General features: G+C 38.0%; 1 protein-coding gene across 1 annotated transcript in view; it reads left to right on the top strand.

Moving 5' to 3' along the window:
• Dennd1a (DENN/MADD domain containing 1A) overlaps positions 1-16,954 on the top strand; it is a 445,652-nt gene that overhangs the window by 165,643 nt on the left and 263,055 nt on the right. The gene's annotated exons all lie outside the window — the stretch shown is intronic.

Here is a 16,954-nt window from a genome sequence, read left to right as displayed (position 1 = left end):
CTTTCCTTTCCTTTCCTTTCCTTTCCTTTCCTTTCCTTTCCTTTCCTTTCCTTTCCTTTCCTTTCCTTTCCTTTCCTTTCCTTTCCTTTCCTCTCTTTCTCTTTCTACCAAGGACCAGCCGTTGATCACAATCCTCTTACATTTGCTTCCTAGTAGCATCTCAACATGCCTAGCTCTGACTTTTTCCTAGACAGGCCTCAAACTAAAATATTTTCAATCTTCATCTCTTGAGTAGCTCGGATTCCATATATGAGCCACTATTTCAAGCCTTTGTCTTATTCCTATTGTTATTTATTGTTGTCTATTTTTAGACTATCTCATGGATATTGTATCTAAATTTTCCTTCCAGTACCACTAATCCCACCATTACTTGTTGTATAATCTAAGTTTGTGAGTCTCTATTTGGTTCTTTTATAGTTCTGGTTGACTATTCATAGTTTTTTGTCTTATGCTAATTTCCAGTTTTTTGTTTTTAAATATATTAAATAAACTCATGTAATGTGACAAATTGTTTTAGGTTTTTTTAGGGGACTGGTTAAATTTGAGTATTGTTAGAGTAGATTTATATTTCAATTATGCTTCCGGTTAACACCTTGGGATACTAATAATTAGGTATTCTATAAATTGCCTTTTACCAGGCCATGCTAGCTGAATTTGAATTGCAAATCCATGTGAGAACATATTTTAGTTTGACATATGGATGAATGGAAATATTTGCCACCACTCTATAATGGCATAAAAAGTGAAAAAGTTTTCTCTTGGTAGCATTTGTGAATTTGTTTTTTCTTTTAAAAGGTAACTATTGAGTATCTTTGCATCTGGCTTCTGGGCCATTTCTCTCACCGCCTTTTGTCTCCTGTCTCCATTAGTTTGTAACTTGGTATTTTATTGTTTGGCAAAGATGGGCAAAGTACAAGCATTTTGTTGCTAAAAGTATTTGGCTTCTAGTTTTTATTTTCTTGGCCTGTGGGCATTTTACATTAGCATTTTTCAATACATTAGCATTTTTCAAGACTATTGGGAGATTTTTTCGAAAGTATCTAATTTTTGTTCATATATACAATGGAACATTACTCAGCCATATACTAAAATTGTAAATTGAAATTAATAAAATAATGGCTTTTATAATAACATCAATAAGTGAAATATCTAAGGCTGCATTAACCTAAATACTTGTATGATCTGTACATTGACATGTATAAATCAATGGTAAGCTAGGTTGAAATAAGATCTAAATAAATAGATATACCATGCTTGTGGACTATGAAGACTCAATACTGCCAGGCCAGGGTTCATTTTATGTGTTAGTGGCAACTTGACTATGCTTTGGTGTCTACTTATTTAGTCAAACACTAGTTGGTGCTGTGAGAGTATATTTTTGTGTTATGAACACTTTACCACACTGGGTGCTTTATAGATTTCAAATTTGTCTGAATCAGCTGTTTTAAATCAACTTATTTGCCTGCTTACTGGCCTGCTACTACTACCTACCTACTAACCATTGCTTCTATTCCTCTTGAAAATTGTTATAGTATGTCCATTCTCCTTGTATTCACCTATACAGTCAATGTAATGCCACTCGATTTTTTTTATTATTGTTACTTTGTTTGATTTTTCTTTTTAAAGCTATTTTTGTTAGTATACATGAGCAATACAAGAGGGTTTTCATTGTAACATTTCCATGTGTATGCAATGTACTCCAGTCCTCCCCTCAATTACTCTCCCTTCTCCCCTTCCTAATGCAATGTTTTTTAAATTAGAATTTGAGGTATTAATTCTAAAATTTATATTTAGATTTAAATGATGAAGACCTTAGCTGAACTTTTTTTTTTGTGGGGCGTGGGGCTTAAACTCTGGGGCTGAGCGCTGTCCCTGAGCTCTTCAGCTTAAGGTGAGTGCTTTACCATTTGAGCTACAGCGCTCAAATGGACTTTCCTGCCAGGCTGGTTTTGAACTGAGATCCTTATATCTCAGCCTCCTTCGTAGCTTGTTTTGCAGGTGTGAGCCACTGGCACCTGGCCTCCTTAGCTGAATTTTTGAAGAGAATAAGTTGGCATACACACAATACCTGAGTTGAAGTCTTATGGCATATATAATATTTGTACAAGAATAAAAGATACATCAGTGGAACAGAATGGAGAATCATTTAATCAAGCCGGTCCTGGGTCTTGAACTCCGGGCCTGAGCACTGTTAGCTTGTAAGGTTGATGCTGTACATTTGAGCCACACCTCTACTTCCTGTATTTCATTGACTAATTGGAGATAAAATCTCCGCTAAACTTTCTTTCCTGGGCTAACTTCAATAATAATAATCCCCAAATCTCAGCCTCCAGTATAACTACAATTTTTTAGTGTGAGCCACCAACACTTGGCTAAGAATATTTTTTTTCTTTTGTGCAGATCCTGGGGCTTGAACTCAGAGCCTAGACACTGTCCCTCAGCTACCTTTTGCTTAAGGCTAGTGTTCTACCATTTGAGCCATAGCACGACTTCTAGCTTTTTGGGAGATAAAAGTCTCACAGACTTTCCCATGTGAGCTAGCTTTGAATTGTGATAATCAGATCACAGCTTGCTTAGTAGCTAGGATTACAGGCGTGAGTCCCTGACTTCCAGTGAGAATCAATTATTTGAAACTAATAATAAATAAAGAAGCCAAGATAAGCTATCCGTTGGTTGTCCACAGAGAAACATGAAACTGACTTTTAAATAAATGTTTTCTTGCCGGGCGCCATTGGCTCACGCCTGTAATCCTAGCTACTCAGGAGGCTGAGATCTGAGGATCACAGTTCAAAGCCAGCCCGGGCTGGAAAGTCCGTGAGACTCTTTTCTCTAACAAACCACTCGAAAACTGGAAGTGGTGCTATGGCTCAAGCAGTAGAGCTTCGCCTTGAGCTGAAGAGCACAGGGACAGTGCCCGTGCCCAGGCCCAGAGTTCAAATCCCATGACCAATAATAAAATAAATAAATGTTTTCTTTTAACATACAAGGGAAACAGAATTACTTTTAACTTTACCTCCCAAAAGTAGAAATGGTAGTATGCTTCCTTTTAATCTTTTTCCAATAATGTATGTAATATACATAAAACACAATAGCTAATTATTATTATACTTAATTTATGTACCGTTTTTGCTTGATAATCTTTTTATATGTAATTACTTTATACCATATTTTTCTCTCTGAAGGATATTTTAATGGTCACAAAAATGCCAAATCACAAACATGCTCCATGTTCTTCCAGTAGCTTCTTTCTGTGGAAGTTAGTGTAACAGCTGATTCTTTTCCACTTACTGATTCCCTTCCACCTAGAAACCTCCCTCACTGAATGTGTCATGTGACTAGTACTGTATATCTCATGACAACTCTTTCAGCTATAGGTCAGTTTTTGAAATTAAAAAATTTGTCCATTGTGGGTCTTGAATTCTGGGCCTGGGTGCTATCCCTGCACTCTTCAACTCAAGGCTAGGGCTCTACCACTTCCAGTTTTCTGGTGGTTAATTGGAGATAAGAGTCTCACAGACTTGCCTGCACAGGCTGGCTTTGAACAGTGATCCTCAGATCTCTGCCTCCTGAGTAGCTAGGATTACAGGTGAGAGCCACTAGCGCCTGGCTTATAGCTCCATTTTAAATCAGAGGTAAGGGCTGGGAAGTTGGCTCAGTGGTAGAGCGCTTGCCTTGCATGCCTGAGGCCCTGGGTTTGATTCCTCAGCACCACATAAGCAAAGAGAAAAAAGCCAGAAGTGGCGCTGTGGCTCAAGTGGTAGAGTGCTAGCCTTGAGCTGAAGAGCTGAGGGACAGCGCTCAGGCCCAGAGTTCAGGCCCCACGACAGGACCCAAAAAAAAAAAAAATCAGAGGTAAATAGCAATGAAGTAACTTGACTCTTTCTAATAAATGAACCTTGAGTTTATAATTGTCACTCATTCCAGTGTCTGAGAAAAGCATACTGCCATTTTTTTAAAAGCTCTGCAGCTTTTTACTCTCATAAGAAGTTTGAGGATGACATCTTCATCTAAAAGTCATTATCTCCATGTTAGATGTCTGTTCTTTGCGTATTTGACTCATCTTCATGGGGGGAAGCATTTTCAAAGCCAGCACAGCCATCCAACATAGCATACTGGGCAAAGTGATATGTAAAGTAATCAGCCTGTCCTTATTGTTCATAAAATCATGCTAGCCAAATCTGCATGAGCCAGGTTGGGCAGAAATGCAACCCCAGTCTAAGGAAATTCTGTGGCATCAGCTCAGTGGTTACACTTATGCTTTCAAACAATGGGACATTGAGTCCCATTCTTAATATGGAATTCTGTAACACTGGCCAGCTGACTTACCCTCTCTCTGCCTTGGCCTCTTTGTGATAACTTCATGACTCAGAGGTCCTGAAGAAATAGTGCCCAAGGAGCATGGTGTCTATGATAGAAGTCACATGGGGGACAACACAAGTGAGGATGGCTTTGGAGCAAGTTTCCCTTAAGTTAAAAAAGAAAAGAAATCTCTTAACATTTATCAAATTATCCCAGACAAATTTCTGGAGCCCTTTTGAATCTCAGTTTCCTAACTACTCAAAATGTAAAAATTCACACTGATATTTAAGCAGAGCGACTTCTTCATATGACTCCATAATTTGTTCTTTGGGTCATCTTCTCTTCCCCACCTTCTAAGGGCCCTGATTTTGTTCAATTGAATAATCTATCCTACACCATATGACCCAAGCCTTCTTTCCTCTAGGAGCCACTTCTGTGTGTGACATGGTGATGAGTTAAATCTTCTTGGTCCTTAACTTCTGTTCCCTGTATGTCTGTCCATCCTTTGCAGAAAATTCTGTAAACCTATTGAAAGAAAGTAGCCAAGTAAATTAGGAAGTCACATCTATGTTTGTGAAATTAGTAGTTTTTATGTAGCCTAAAAAGATATGTTTCTGTGGATAATGTTCCAATTTCATTTCCATGTTTGAGGCTTAGGAAATATTAATGTTGAGGGAAGAAAAATGAGACAGATCAGTCTGTCCTTATACTTTGTGTCACTCATTTTGTAACTACTTGCTGGATTCCTCGGTTTTGTACTGATGCTCCAGGAATCCTGGAAGCCCACCACAGAATGGAAGGGCTAGAGTAGGCAGGCAGATGAGGTGGGTCAGGAATAGAGGAGGATGGAGATGGAAAAATGAAAAATTGAAGATACCTGGAGGGTAGGATAATATGGGAACATGTGCCTTATATTAAATTTTTGTCTCCCTTGGACACCTCCTTAACGTTAATAAAATAAAAACAATTTTTAAAAGTTTAATAACATTTTGTTTATGTTGATAGGGACACTTGATTTTTGCTTAAAAAAACAGCATGTTAGACATGGTACAAGAAAAGAGAGGAAAGTGGAAATTAGGTGGGGTAAAATAAATAGGTATATACGCATCTTTTCTCCCTTTCTCTTAAAATGACCAGTGGGTTATTAGGAAGAAAACATACACTGCAATCTGATCTTTATTGAGTTGGTATTTGAGGATTTTTTCTAAAGCAAAAGGAGCACCTCTTCCATTGCATAATGCTGATTTCTATTTTAAACCTGTCCCTAGGTTATATAGTAGCCGGCGTTCGGTAAGAGGTGGCTGTTACAAGTTACCTTAGGAAGTTTACCTAGAGTTATTCAAAGATAGTGCTTATGGGTAGAAGCTGTTTTAGCTTCTTTCTTTGTTTTCCTATGCCCAGCCTAACTAATCTTGAGCTCATGATACAGATAAGATAGCCATAGTAACTTAGAAAGGAACATGCTCTATCTGTGCCTCTTCTCTGTCTAATGAGTTCATGTAAAATATATATCAAAAGAAATTCTCATAGCAGAATCCTCACATTTCAAAGGGGAGTATATTTATTATAAGAACTGCTGATTCATTAGGAATGCTTCCTAATTCCAACGCAACAGCTGCTTCTAGTTAGAATAAATGCCAGCTCTTTTGTGCCCTGTCCCTCCAAGGGGACATTAAATTTTGTTTTAAGACTTTCTTCTTGTTCTAGCATTTTCTCTCTCACTCTGTTTCCCCCCCCCTCAATTGCAGTACTTTGTCCTTTTTTAGTATTCACATGATTTAAAAACCTACTGTACCTACTTCCTACCTTTAAATATGTCTTGCCTTAAGATTACAAATGCTAATAAAACTCTTCTGATAATGTGTTTTGTTTGTATTCACAGTGGCAGTAGAGTGTATTGTAGAGCAGTAAAGAAAGAAGTTGAGACACGTTGTAGTCATGAATTCTAAGTGTAATAATTTAAAGTATAGAGGGCATTTCAGAAACTGCTTTTGTCCATTAAATGAAACCACTGTATTAACATATCATAGCATGCTGTTCTAATCACTTTGCTCCAAATACCAGCTTTTGAAAGAAACATGGCTGTATTTTTATATAAAATCTGAAATCGTGTAATTGAATGGCTTGGCAGAATAGGTAAATGAATGTAGCAACATGCATTCAAATATGTCTCTTTGGTTTGTAATGAGCTGATTGAAGTTCACAGTTGTGAGACTTGCCATTTTATTTTCTGATTTTGCATTCTGGACTCAGACAAAAGTGCCAGTTCTTTTCTTCTCATTTTTTTTCTAATAACGGAAAAAGGTGGATGAAGAAAATTGTTCATAACAATAAAGTAGCCTCTTCTGGGGGAATCACTATTGCATTTAGTGTGCCTGTGGTTTTTACTGAACTGTCAGCCATAAGAGAGAGGATCTTCTGATGTCCTTCTATAAAATAATCTTTGAAATGGGATTGTAGTTCAGTGGTAGAATTCTTGCCTACTATGTTCAAAGCCTTGGGTTTGATACTCAGCACCACAAACAAGCAAGCAAGCAAGCAATACCTGTGAAGGCTAAAAGATAATGGTTAGTAGCCTGCTTACATTCATATGTAAGAGATCATAGGTACCTCTGCATACTTTTTTCATAGCATTTATCTCATTAATTTTTTTTTTTTTTTTTTGCTGGTTCTGGAGCTTGAACTCAGAGCCTGGGCTCTGCCCTTAGCCTCTCTCTGCCCAAGGCTAGCATTCTACCACTTGAGCCACAGCACTACTTTTTCTGAGTAGTTTATTGGAGATAAGAATCTCATACACTTTCCTGCAAGAGCTGGCTTTGAACCACGATCCTCAGATCTCAGCCTCCTGAGTAGCTAGGGGTACAGGCATGAACCACCAGTGCCTAACTCATTAATTATTTTTAATATGCATATCTGAATCCTCCACTAGACATTGAACTCTATATCAGATTGTATCTGATTCACCCATTTTCCCCAAGACCCAGCAAAAGGACTTACAAGTCAAAAAATGTTTGATGACTAAATGAGCTTCAGAATACTAAGCCAAAAAGATGTCAGAGCAGTTATCAATATGTACAAAAGACTGAAAGATAATAAGCTTTGGAGCTAAGTAGACATAATTTCAAATCCTTATTAGTAAGACAATATGTGAATTTCCTGTGAGATACAGGGGATGTTCAAGATAGTTCTAGGTTTTGATGACAGCAGCTTCTCTGTGTATCTTTGTCTAGGCAGAAAAAGGAAAGGAGAGTAGAGTTGGAGGATTCCCATTTACTAAGGACAGAGATAACTGGATGAGTTTAGTAATCTGTTGTGTAGCTCTAGGAAAACTTATAGTCTCTGAACTCACATTTCTTCTGCAAAATGAGAAAATTAAAGAGTTTGGAGCAACTGGCCACTGTCACACTTCTCTTGCCTTCCACATTTGAGCCAAATGGTAAAACTTGGATTCTAACTTTTCTAGTCAAGGAGCAAACCCTTGATGCCACCTAATTTTTAGCCAGAGAGAGCATGCTGTATGATTCAGAGATTCTCATCCCTAGAATAGAAAAGATATTTCATGCATATGTGAGATGTATTACAAATAGTGCTGATATTAATACAGCCAATGAAGTTTGTGAATGATATGCTGTTTTAATGCATTAAGTGGACTGATGATATTTCTAGAATTCCCCCTCATTTGGCATACATGGGATACATGGCAATGTCCATGGAACTGTGTTGCCTTTAAAATTTGTCTTCCATTGGTTTGCAATGGAACAAAAAGCTAAGATGTACATTAAGATCATGTACACTAAGATGATAGAAGCCAGATTCAGATTCCACATACTATGTATTCCACTTAGCTAGCATTCTCAAAAAGGCAAAATTATAGGAACAGGCAAGAGATTAGTGGGTACCAGTGACTACCAATATGCAGTGTGAACTAGCTGGATGATGTGCCATAGAAGTGTTCTATCTCTGTTACCAGGGGTTGCTTTGTCAGAAGAGTGAATGTCATTTTATGTTGTAAAAAAAGACATGAATTTTTAAAAGGTAGAGATGATGGGAAGAGCAGGTGGAGAACAGATTTTCTTAACACATTGTTTAAGAACAAGTGCATTCATAGTCTCTTGTGGGTGGGACACAAGAGAGCATTTAGGGTCCTGGGAATGCATGCATGTATCTATCTGTCTATTGTGGTGCTATTCAGTTGTATGCTGTTATCAAAGCCATTTAAAGGTAAACATATAATGAGTATATTTTACTGAATGAGAGTCAAACCTATTTGTAAAAAAGAAAAAAAAAGTGAGCTTTGGATCCTGAGAACTCACCTCAGATCTGAACTGCCCCATTTTTAGTGTGGTGACCTTGAGCGAGGCACTTTATATCTAGGAGCCTCGTCTTGCTTGCCTCTCTATAAGCTACAGCTGGGAATAGTCCTCTGACAACTTAGGTGAGAGGTAAGAGGTAGTGCCTGACTGGGTGTGGCTGAGCTTCTAGACATTCAGTGGCTAGCTGTAAATGCAGAACTGATCTTTCAATTTAACTGAAGCTATTTTGTTTTCGAACCATAAAAAGTTCAAACATTTGGAAGAGGCAAAATGTAAACATCCATGTGTTTGTTTAATGTTAGCGCCGACAATCTTATTATCATCGCTGTTTTTTTATCTCACAGTAGCATAACTAAATCTTTAGGGTTAAGGTGTATCTAAATGGTTAACTAAGTAAAGAATTATTTCTTCAGAGAGCAAAACATTGGAAGTGTTTGTAGTGTTAGATAGAAAAGAGATGTTCATTAAAGAATAAATGAAAACATTCTGGTGACACTGATGGTGTCTAGGGTTCAGGTTCATTTTCTCCTTCCATTAAAGAGTTAAAGGATCAGAAAGTTTTGAAAGCAGACAGTGCCAGTTGATTTGAAAGCCTAAGAAACAGCAAAACAATCCTTTGTGCAAGAAATAGTCCCAGCAGTTTTTCTCCCAGGCTCTTGCCTCCAACCCCTTAGAGCAGGTTCCTGGTCCTGTTGTTTAAGAGGTAGATAAGCTCTGCAGTTGGGCTTGTGATTGGTTTCCCTATCCCTATGCACGAGTATGGAAGGTGCTTCTAATTGGATGGAGGCATGTACTGGCCACTGCCTTGGAGGGAAGATGTGTCTAGCTGAGTCATTTCCCTCCCCCATGTTGGAGCCTGTCCCAGCCTGCTGTATTTTATCTAGCCAGGAAGGTCTAACTTACCCCTCAACATGTATGTGTTCACCATCTTTTTCATTTTACAAGTAAACTCTTGTGTTAAAGACCCTGTTGGTTTAGCCTAGTGTTCTGTGACTGCAGTCTTAAAAAATAGTCTCAAATAACATCTATTTACTTGCAACAGTCAGCATTTTACATATATTTAAAATCATTCAAAATCTTGTTGGAAACTAACAGTCTAGCAGACAAAACAGCCATAGCAGAAGTTACCTAGTTTGGAATGCCAGCTACATTCTGTGAACTGTGATGGGCAGTTTATAGTATTTTACCTAATTAATTCCATAGAATCACCTTCTTAGGTCAACAGGAGTACTGCTGTTCTGCAGAGGGAAACATCTGGGAGAGAAGAGGTATGCTCTAGCGGTGCCCACTGGGTTGACTCTGCCTGCCCCTTGGTCTGTCATATTTGCTGCTTCTAAGGACACAAGCCACCTTCTGCCTAGCAGGTTCAGGCCAATCCCTGATGGGAACTCACTTTTTAGAACTCCTCTCTTGTAACCAAATCCTGCACTCAGATATGTTGAATTGAAACTACTTTGTACTACTGCGTAAAAAAAATTGTACTCAGTAATTAAAAAGAGGTCTGACAGAAGCTCACACTTATAGGACCTTCCACTCCTCTGAGGACTTTGCTCACTATCATGGTCTTAAAACCTTTGAGTATATCTTGTTCCATACTTCTATCTTTGGTTCCTCATGCAATGTTGTTTATAAGATCTTTTAAAAAGACAAAATGGAGCTGGGTGACCATGGCTCAGGCCTGTAATCCTAGCTACTCAGGAGGCTGAAATGTGGAGATCATGGTTAGTAGCTAGCTAGAGGAAGAAAGTCCATAAGACTTTTATTTCATTTAACCACCAGAAAACCAGAAGTGGAACCATGGCTTACAGTAATAGAGTGCTAGCCTTGAGTGGAAAAAGCTCAGGGACAGTGCCCAGGCCCTGAGTTCAGGCCCCAGGATTGACAACCCCCCCCCCAAAAAAAAAGGTAAATGTCAGATTCTTCTCTCAGGAAAAGCTGCCCCTCTAGTTGGGCACAGAAAGCTTCTCACAAGCTGGGCTCTTTAGACTTCTCTAGTCTCCTTAGTACTTAGATGCCTCCTTCTACCCATTTCCATTCTAAAAATATCACCCAAAGAAATAGGTATCTCTGTCATACTTGATGAAAGTGACTTCTCTTTTATACACTTATTTTCCTCATGAAGTTGGGTCCCCTTTTGTGATGCCCTTCCTTAGTGTCCCCATAGCTCTTGCTGCTGGCTAGGTTTGTAGCATCTTCACATTGCATTGCTGTTAACCAATACCATTTCTCTTCTCCCAGAGCATGTAGAGTTAAGTGGCCCTATGTTGTGTTCAGTATTAAGCCAAGCTGTATAATACAGAGCTGATAGCTCTGGTTGCCTACTAACCGCCCATACAAATGGTCCAACTTTGTAGTCAAAATAGATTCTGATCCCTTTTTCTTTCTCACAAAGAATGGCCTTGGGAAAATTAATATGCCTTTATTCCTGACGTCTGCCAGGGTTTACTGAGGCCACTGTAAGGAAGGTTACTGAAAGCTTTCCAAAGCAACCCACCTTGCCCAGAACTGAGATCAGGAAAAGCACCATGCGGGGGAAGAACAGGAGCTCTGATGTGAGAGTACAAACTGCCAGCTTTATGCCCCTTGGGAGCTAATCCTCACCATTATGGAGATGCTGTAAGAAGCAAGGAGATGGGCTTACCTCTCTATTCCTGCCCAGCACTCTCCTCACTACCAACCAGATTCCTCAGAGTCAGGAAGCCAGAGAAATCAGATGTGTAGGTTTGTTTGTGTAAAAGAATGTTACTTTTTTAGTTATATAGCAGCTAATAAAAAGTAACACGTATTTACTTACTGGTGCTGGCGATTGAACTCAGGGCCTCTACTGCTGAGCTACAGTGACAGCCAAGAAGTAATGCATATTTATTGTAGAAAACTTGGAGAATATTAACATGAAAAATCATTTGCTCATTTATAAAGCCTGCCTTTAAATCTAAATATGCATATTTATGTTACCTATCTTTCTAGATATAGACTGATTTTAGTGAATACATACTAGTCCATCATTTTGAAAGTTCATAATTTATTGTAAACTTTCTACTGTGCTATATTTAGATTGCTTCTAAGCATTTACCATTACAAATAACACAGAATACTTCAAAGACAAGTTACCTCTATGATTTTAAGGCACTGTGTATTCAATGCATAAATCACAGAAAATATTCTATATTTTTCTAAAGACTGTAACGAGAAACAAAAGATTATCTACAACATCATAACCTAAAAAGAACCAGTATTAATATTTTATCTTCTAGTCTTTCTCTAATGTGTGTGATTGCATACGGTGACAGTGGCGGAGTGTTGCTTTTTTCATTTTATATTGTTTCATTTAGTTTCCCACATGGTTAAAAATATGTTAAAACATGATTTTCTATTGCCTGATTTTAATATAATTAATTAAATGATTATGTATTTAACAGTGTGTATTATTAAGAAATAAGTACAATATATTACCAGAAAATCAAGTCACAAGATTTAATACAGGTACAAAGAAATTCACATATTTTTCTGCCTATTTAAATTTTTTTGCTTTTAGTAGTTACTCATTAAACGACAACTTTCTTGCTCTCTTTCATGAGTAAGGTTAAGAATTTATATTTGAGAAACTGATTTCTGCTAAGCGTTTTGCTGACGGAGCATGTTTTCCTAAAACTGTGTTTAGTGTTTCTTTTTTAAAATTTATAAATGCAGCCATATTTTGAGAGGGCTTTATAATATTTTTAATAACATGTAGTAATATTTTGTAACATTATAGCCTATTTTTTCTGGGTAAAATAAAATCCATAAGTACAAAGATCATTAGAAAAATTAGGACAGGCGGAGGAGTAGGATTTGTATCAAAGTCATGACAGAGAGTGACTAACGGCATTTAATGTTCCAGCTCTGATCACCGTGTCCTGAATTCCCAGCTCCTCGGATTGCTAGGACTCCCGCTTCTCTGTGCTTTGAAGGACACAAGGGAGAAAAGCAGTTTCACAAAGCAGCTGCTGTGTGATTATGGTGCCGAGGGAATGTGTACTCTTCTTCCCTTCAAGCCAGCCCAGCCTTTGCTTATCACACTGTCCCAAGTTTTGCTCTTACTGTTCTATTAGACTATTTCCTAACACCATTGTGATTTCTCATACAGATCTAAACTTTGAACTCTGTCCTATGACTGGCTTATCTTAGGCAATGAATGAATAGATACTACCAAACAAATGAGTTTAATTATTCTGTTTTGACAGCACTTAGAAAAGTCATTGAAATTTGCATCACATGTGCTGTCTGGTACAGCTGTTGATGCTGTTTCCTGAAATAACTTTTTCATAGAGGTACCTATTAGTATATTAGCTACATGGATCTAAATTGTACCCAGATCTACTACGAGACTATGTAACTTGAGGTTATTTATAAACCTTTCTGTACTCCATTTTCTCCATTTGTTATCTGCGGGTATAGTAACACCTACTTGGAATTACTATGAGTTAATAAATTTATGGGGCTCCTCTCATATGGTGATCCCTAAATTAATGGAAGTTCACTAATATTCTGTTTGATATATCTTGAGCAGCAAAACAAAACAAAACAAACAAAAAGTGCCTGGAAACAAGCGGATCTTGTCGTCATTGGACAGATTAGATCCTCTTCAGCAGTGCTGTTGTGCTGTGTCTGATAATTTTTCTTCCCTTAGTCTGTCCCAACATGGCTGCAAAATTAAGTAGCAATCTCTTCAGAGACTGGTGATCTGGTGGGTGAAATAGATTCCTGTTGTTAGGCAAGAAGGGTTACTTGGATTGCACAAATTCCTGCCTTACCTTCCCATAGAATCTTCAGTCTCATTTCCAAAAACATTCAGGGAAAACCCTCTTGATGAGAGAGTTGCTCCATCACTAAGGTAACTTGAGAGCAGACCAATTTCCTGTCTGTCTTTGTTGCCTACTCTTTAGTTGTAAGGTTCTGCCTTAACCCAAGGAGGCTTTGAACATCAGCTGTCTGGAACAATCTCTAGCCTTATCACTTATTTTAATGTTTCTTGCACAAGGTCATTCTTGGATGTGGTGCTCTGGGCAATCTCACTTCAGAGTGCTTCCCTTCCTTTATTTAACCTCTGACCTGTGAAAACAAGAGTTAATCAAGAGTTCTAAAGTAGCTAAGAGGAAGGGGAAGTGTTTGGTTACAAATTAAATATGAACAAGTCATAAGTCATAAATCCCCAGTAGTGCTACTAGTCGTGTGTCTCAAGTTGCATATGGTAAAGTGTTTGAGTTATAAATCCAAGTTCAGAACTCTCTGACTGCTTGGGGCTAGGTTCATTTTCTTTTGCTCTCAACTCCTTCGCCTTCTCAAACATTACTTTTATTAGAACAGCTGTGTTCATATCCTACTTTCTCTTTGTATGTCTGTCTTTCCTCCTTCCTTTCTTTACCTGCCTGCTTATGTTGATTGGTGTGCTATTGAGATGAAACTGCTTCCCTGAAAGAAGTTAAGCATATGGAAAATATTGCCAAGGAAAAGCACTGAAGCATAGAGCGTAAATGGGTTTAAGAGACAGCCAGACACTTTTATAGAGAGATTTGAGATTGAATGATATAACGTTGAAGAAGGGATCTGGGGGGTGGAAATAAACTTAAATGAGTACTTTTTATGGAAACCGGTGCCCTGTTTAACCTAGCATTTCCTTGTCACCATAAACATACATGTATAGCTTTATACTTTAATTAAAAAGAAAAGCCTAAGAATCTGTGACATAGGCTATGGTTTTTCTAGGTAACTTCTCAAAAAATAAACATTTAGGGCAGTAGAGACATTGAGTCTTGACACGATGCATTGGAAGCAAAAAATTCTCTATTCCGTGTTTGATTAAGACATTTTAAATTGAGCTATTTATATCTGTGTTTCCAAATAAAATGTGTATACTAATTCGTAAAGCAATAAAAAGCAGACACATGACTAGTGTCCCTGGAGCTGGCAGAGTGAGAAAACACACTGCATCATTGGGAAGCAGCCAGAGCTGGATTGCTCAGAATGCACATAGCCGACTTTCTTTTTATCAGAATATTACAATGAGAACTTGAAGGGAGGAATATTGTAACCTAATCTCAAGATTGTTGTACCTGCTCACAGTGTGGCACCTATTACTGAGTTGTATAGCGCAAATAAGATTTAGAAATCATATGTGCTTTTAGTACCTGTGTCATCTTAGGAAAGTCACTTCAGTTCTCTGAGCCTCAGTTTTCTCATCTATAAATTGGGGCAGTAATTTATCTCATTTAGTTGTTATGAAGAGTAATATTTCAAAGCACCTAGGCCTAACACTTGATAAAATTCCCCCACCTTTACCATTAGCTTTTTACTACTTACCTCTGAAAATGAGAATAATGTCAAATGGTACCTCAGTGAGATAATTAACTTTGTTGTTAGCTCCTGAAAGTAGGATAGGACTTCTGTGTCTTTGTTGTTGTTTTATAGCAGAGATACTTGTGAGCTATGAAAACTTCAGTGAAGTAGACCTTGTTTAGAACCTCACTGGCCAATTACATTATATTATAGTAGTAATTTTATCCATAAGTTAGATGTTCTGAATGAGAAAAACTTTCAGGAGTAGTTTCCTGAACTCTGGGGAGAATGATGAAAGGCCTGTGTGCTCACCCACTCTGGAATCAGTGGAAAATACCAAGAATTACACTGAGCTGTCAGTGCAGGTGCTATTACTCCGAAGATCTCCTGATACCAACACTTTACTGGTGATAACAGAAAAGTGTCCCTGTGCTTTTCTTCTGAGCAATCTCCTTCAATCAGTCTTACTGCCACAGAAAAGATGATGACAAATCCACCCTCTAAAAGCAGCAATTATTGTGTACCCATCAGGGAGGAAAGAGCCTTGTTTCCAAAATCAAATCCAAGTGTATGTTTAGGTAGATTTATATAAGCATGTGCATGCTTGTGCACTTGTTTGATACACATGCATAATGAAAATGAGTATTTCTTATTTAAAAATTCATTTTCCTGCATAAATATAATAATTCTCACAAAGAGCTATTAATTGTGGACAAAAGGCAGAGAATCCTAAGCTTAACTGAATACTATAAAAAGTTTACAATTTGAGATTAGCAGCCATGAGCAAAGCAGCTCAGATCAGGCAACAGTGGTTTGATTTCCCAAAGTGGGGAGATGTGTTTTCTCTTGATACTGTTCCTTTGTCTTTTGGTCTTAATAGTAATGAATGTGACTTTTATCAGGACAGAACAAAGTTGATGTTGTTCCAACCATAGTGGTAGGTGCATTCAGATAAGTTTCACTCTCCAAATAGCCATATGAGAGTAAGTGTTAACTCCCCATTTCACAGATGGGGAAGGAGGAAGGAACATGGCTCAGGTCATAGCTAGTAAGTGAAAGAGCTAATATCAGTCCCAGCCGGATCTCCTGCAGTTGGTGCAGAGTTGATTAGTAAAGTGTTACTTCCTCTGGGAAGACTTTCTGGAGCCTTTCTGTCCCCTCTGTGACCCTCCATCATAGCATTGACCCAGCCCAGCTGCCTGTCTGTTTTGCTTACATTGTGGTCTCCCCAAATGCTAAGATACTCGTGTGCCTAGGCAAGTACACAGGCCTTCCTAAGATGTATGATGTTGCAACTGGAAACATGACATGTGCCTAGCACACATGAGAGGTTGAACATTTAGTATAGTTTTATGTTAATGGAAAAGACAGATAAGCATGTAGACTAAGCTCAACTGTGTTGAATCTGTATAGGCCACACCCTGAACATCCTCATTTTCTGGAAATAAACTGTTTGTTTAAACAGGGAGGGAGCAGGAGTTCATGGTAAAATGGAGAAAACTTTGGGATTTTAGCTAGAAAAAGTAAATCTAAAACTCTGAAAATAAGCTTATTTCAACAAATAGAGTTTTTAATTCTGAGAATTCATTGATTCTTAGGAAGAATAATTCATGAACCAAAAAAAGTGTTAATTTTTTTGAGGGGAGGGAGTTGCAATTTCTCTGACTTAATAACCCTTCATGTTTGATTTTCGTGCATAATCATGAAAGGAGTTTTTTCCCCCCTAAAAGTGTTTGAGGACTTCATTTTCCCAAAGGCTTCTCTTGTCCTTTGATATTGAAATTATCTTCTTTTGGTGTGGCAGTATGTAACCATGCTTGTTTTTCTTTTATTTGCCTTCGTTGTTTGTTAATTGGGCTAGTACTAGTAGGTCTTCAATTGTCAGTGACTTGGGTGTCCAGCATCTCCAGTATGGGCTTCATGAACTTCTACATCCTGGGTATGGCAGACTGGAGTTTACTCTGTGGTCAGTATTCAATTTTATTGTAGATGTTTGAGACACTGACTGTGACAGAGAACAGAGATGT

The sequence above is a fragment of the Dipodomys ordii genome, unplaced genomic scaffold, assembly GCF_000151885.1.
Source record: "Dipodomys ordii isolate 6190 unplaced genomic scaffold, Dord_2.0 Scaffold55, whole genome shotgun sequence".
Taxonomy (NCBI): Eukaryota; Metazoa; Chordata; class Mammalia; order Rodentia; family Heteromyidae; genus Dipodomys; species Dipodomys ordii.
This window is presented reverse-complemented; position numbering and strand designations above follow the sequence as displayed.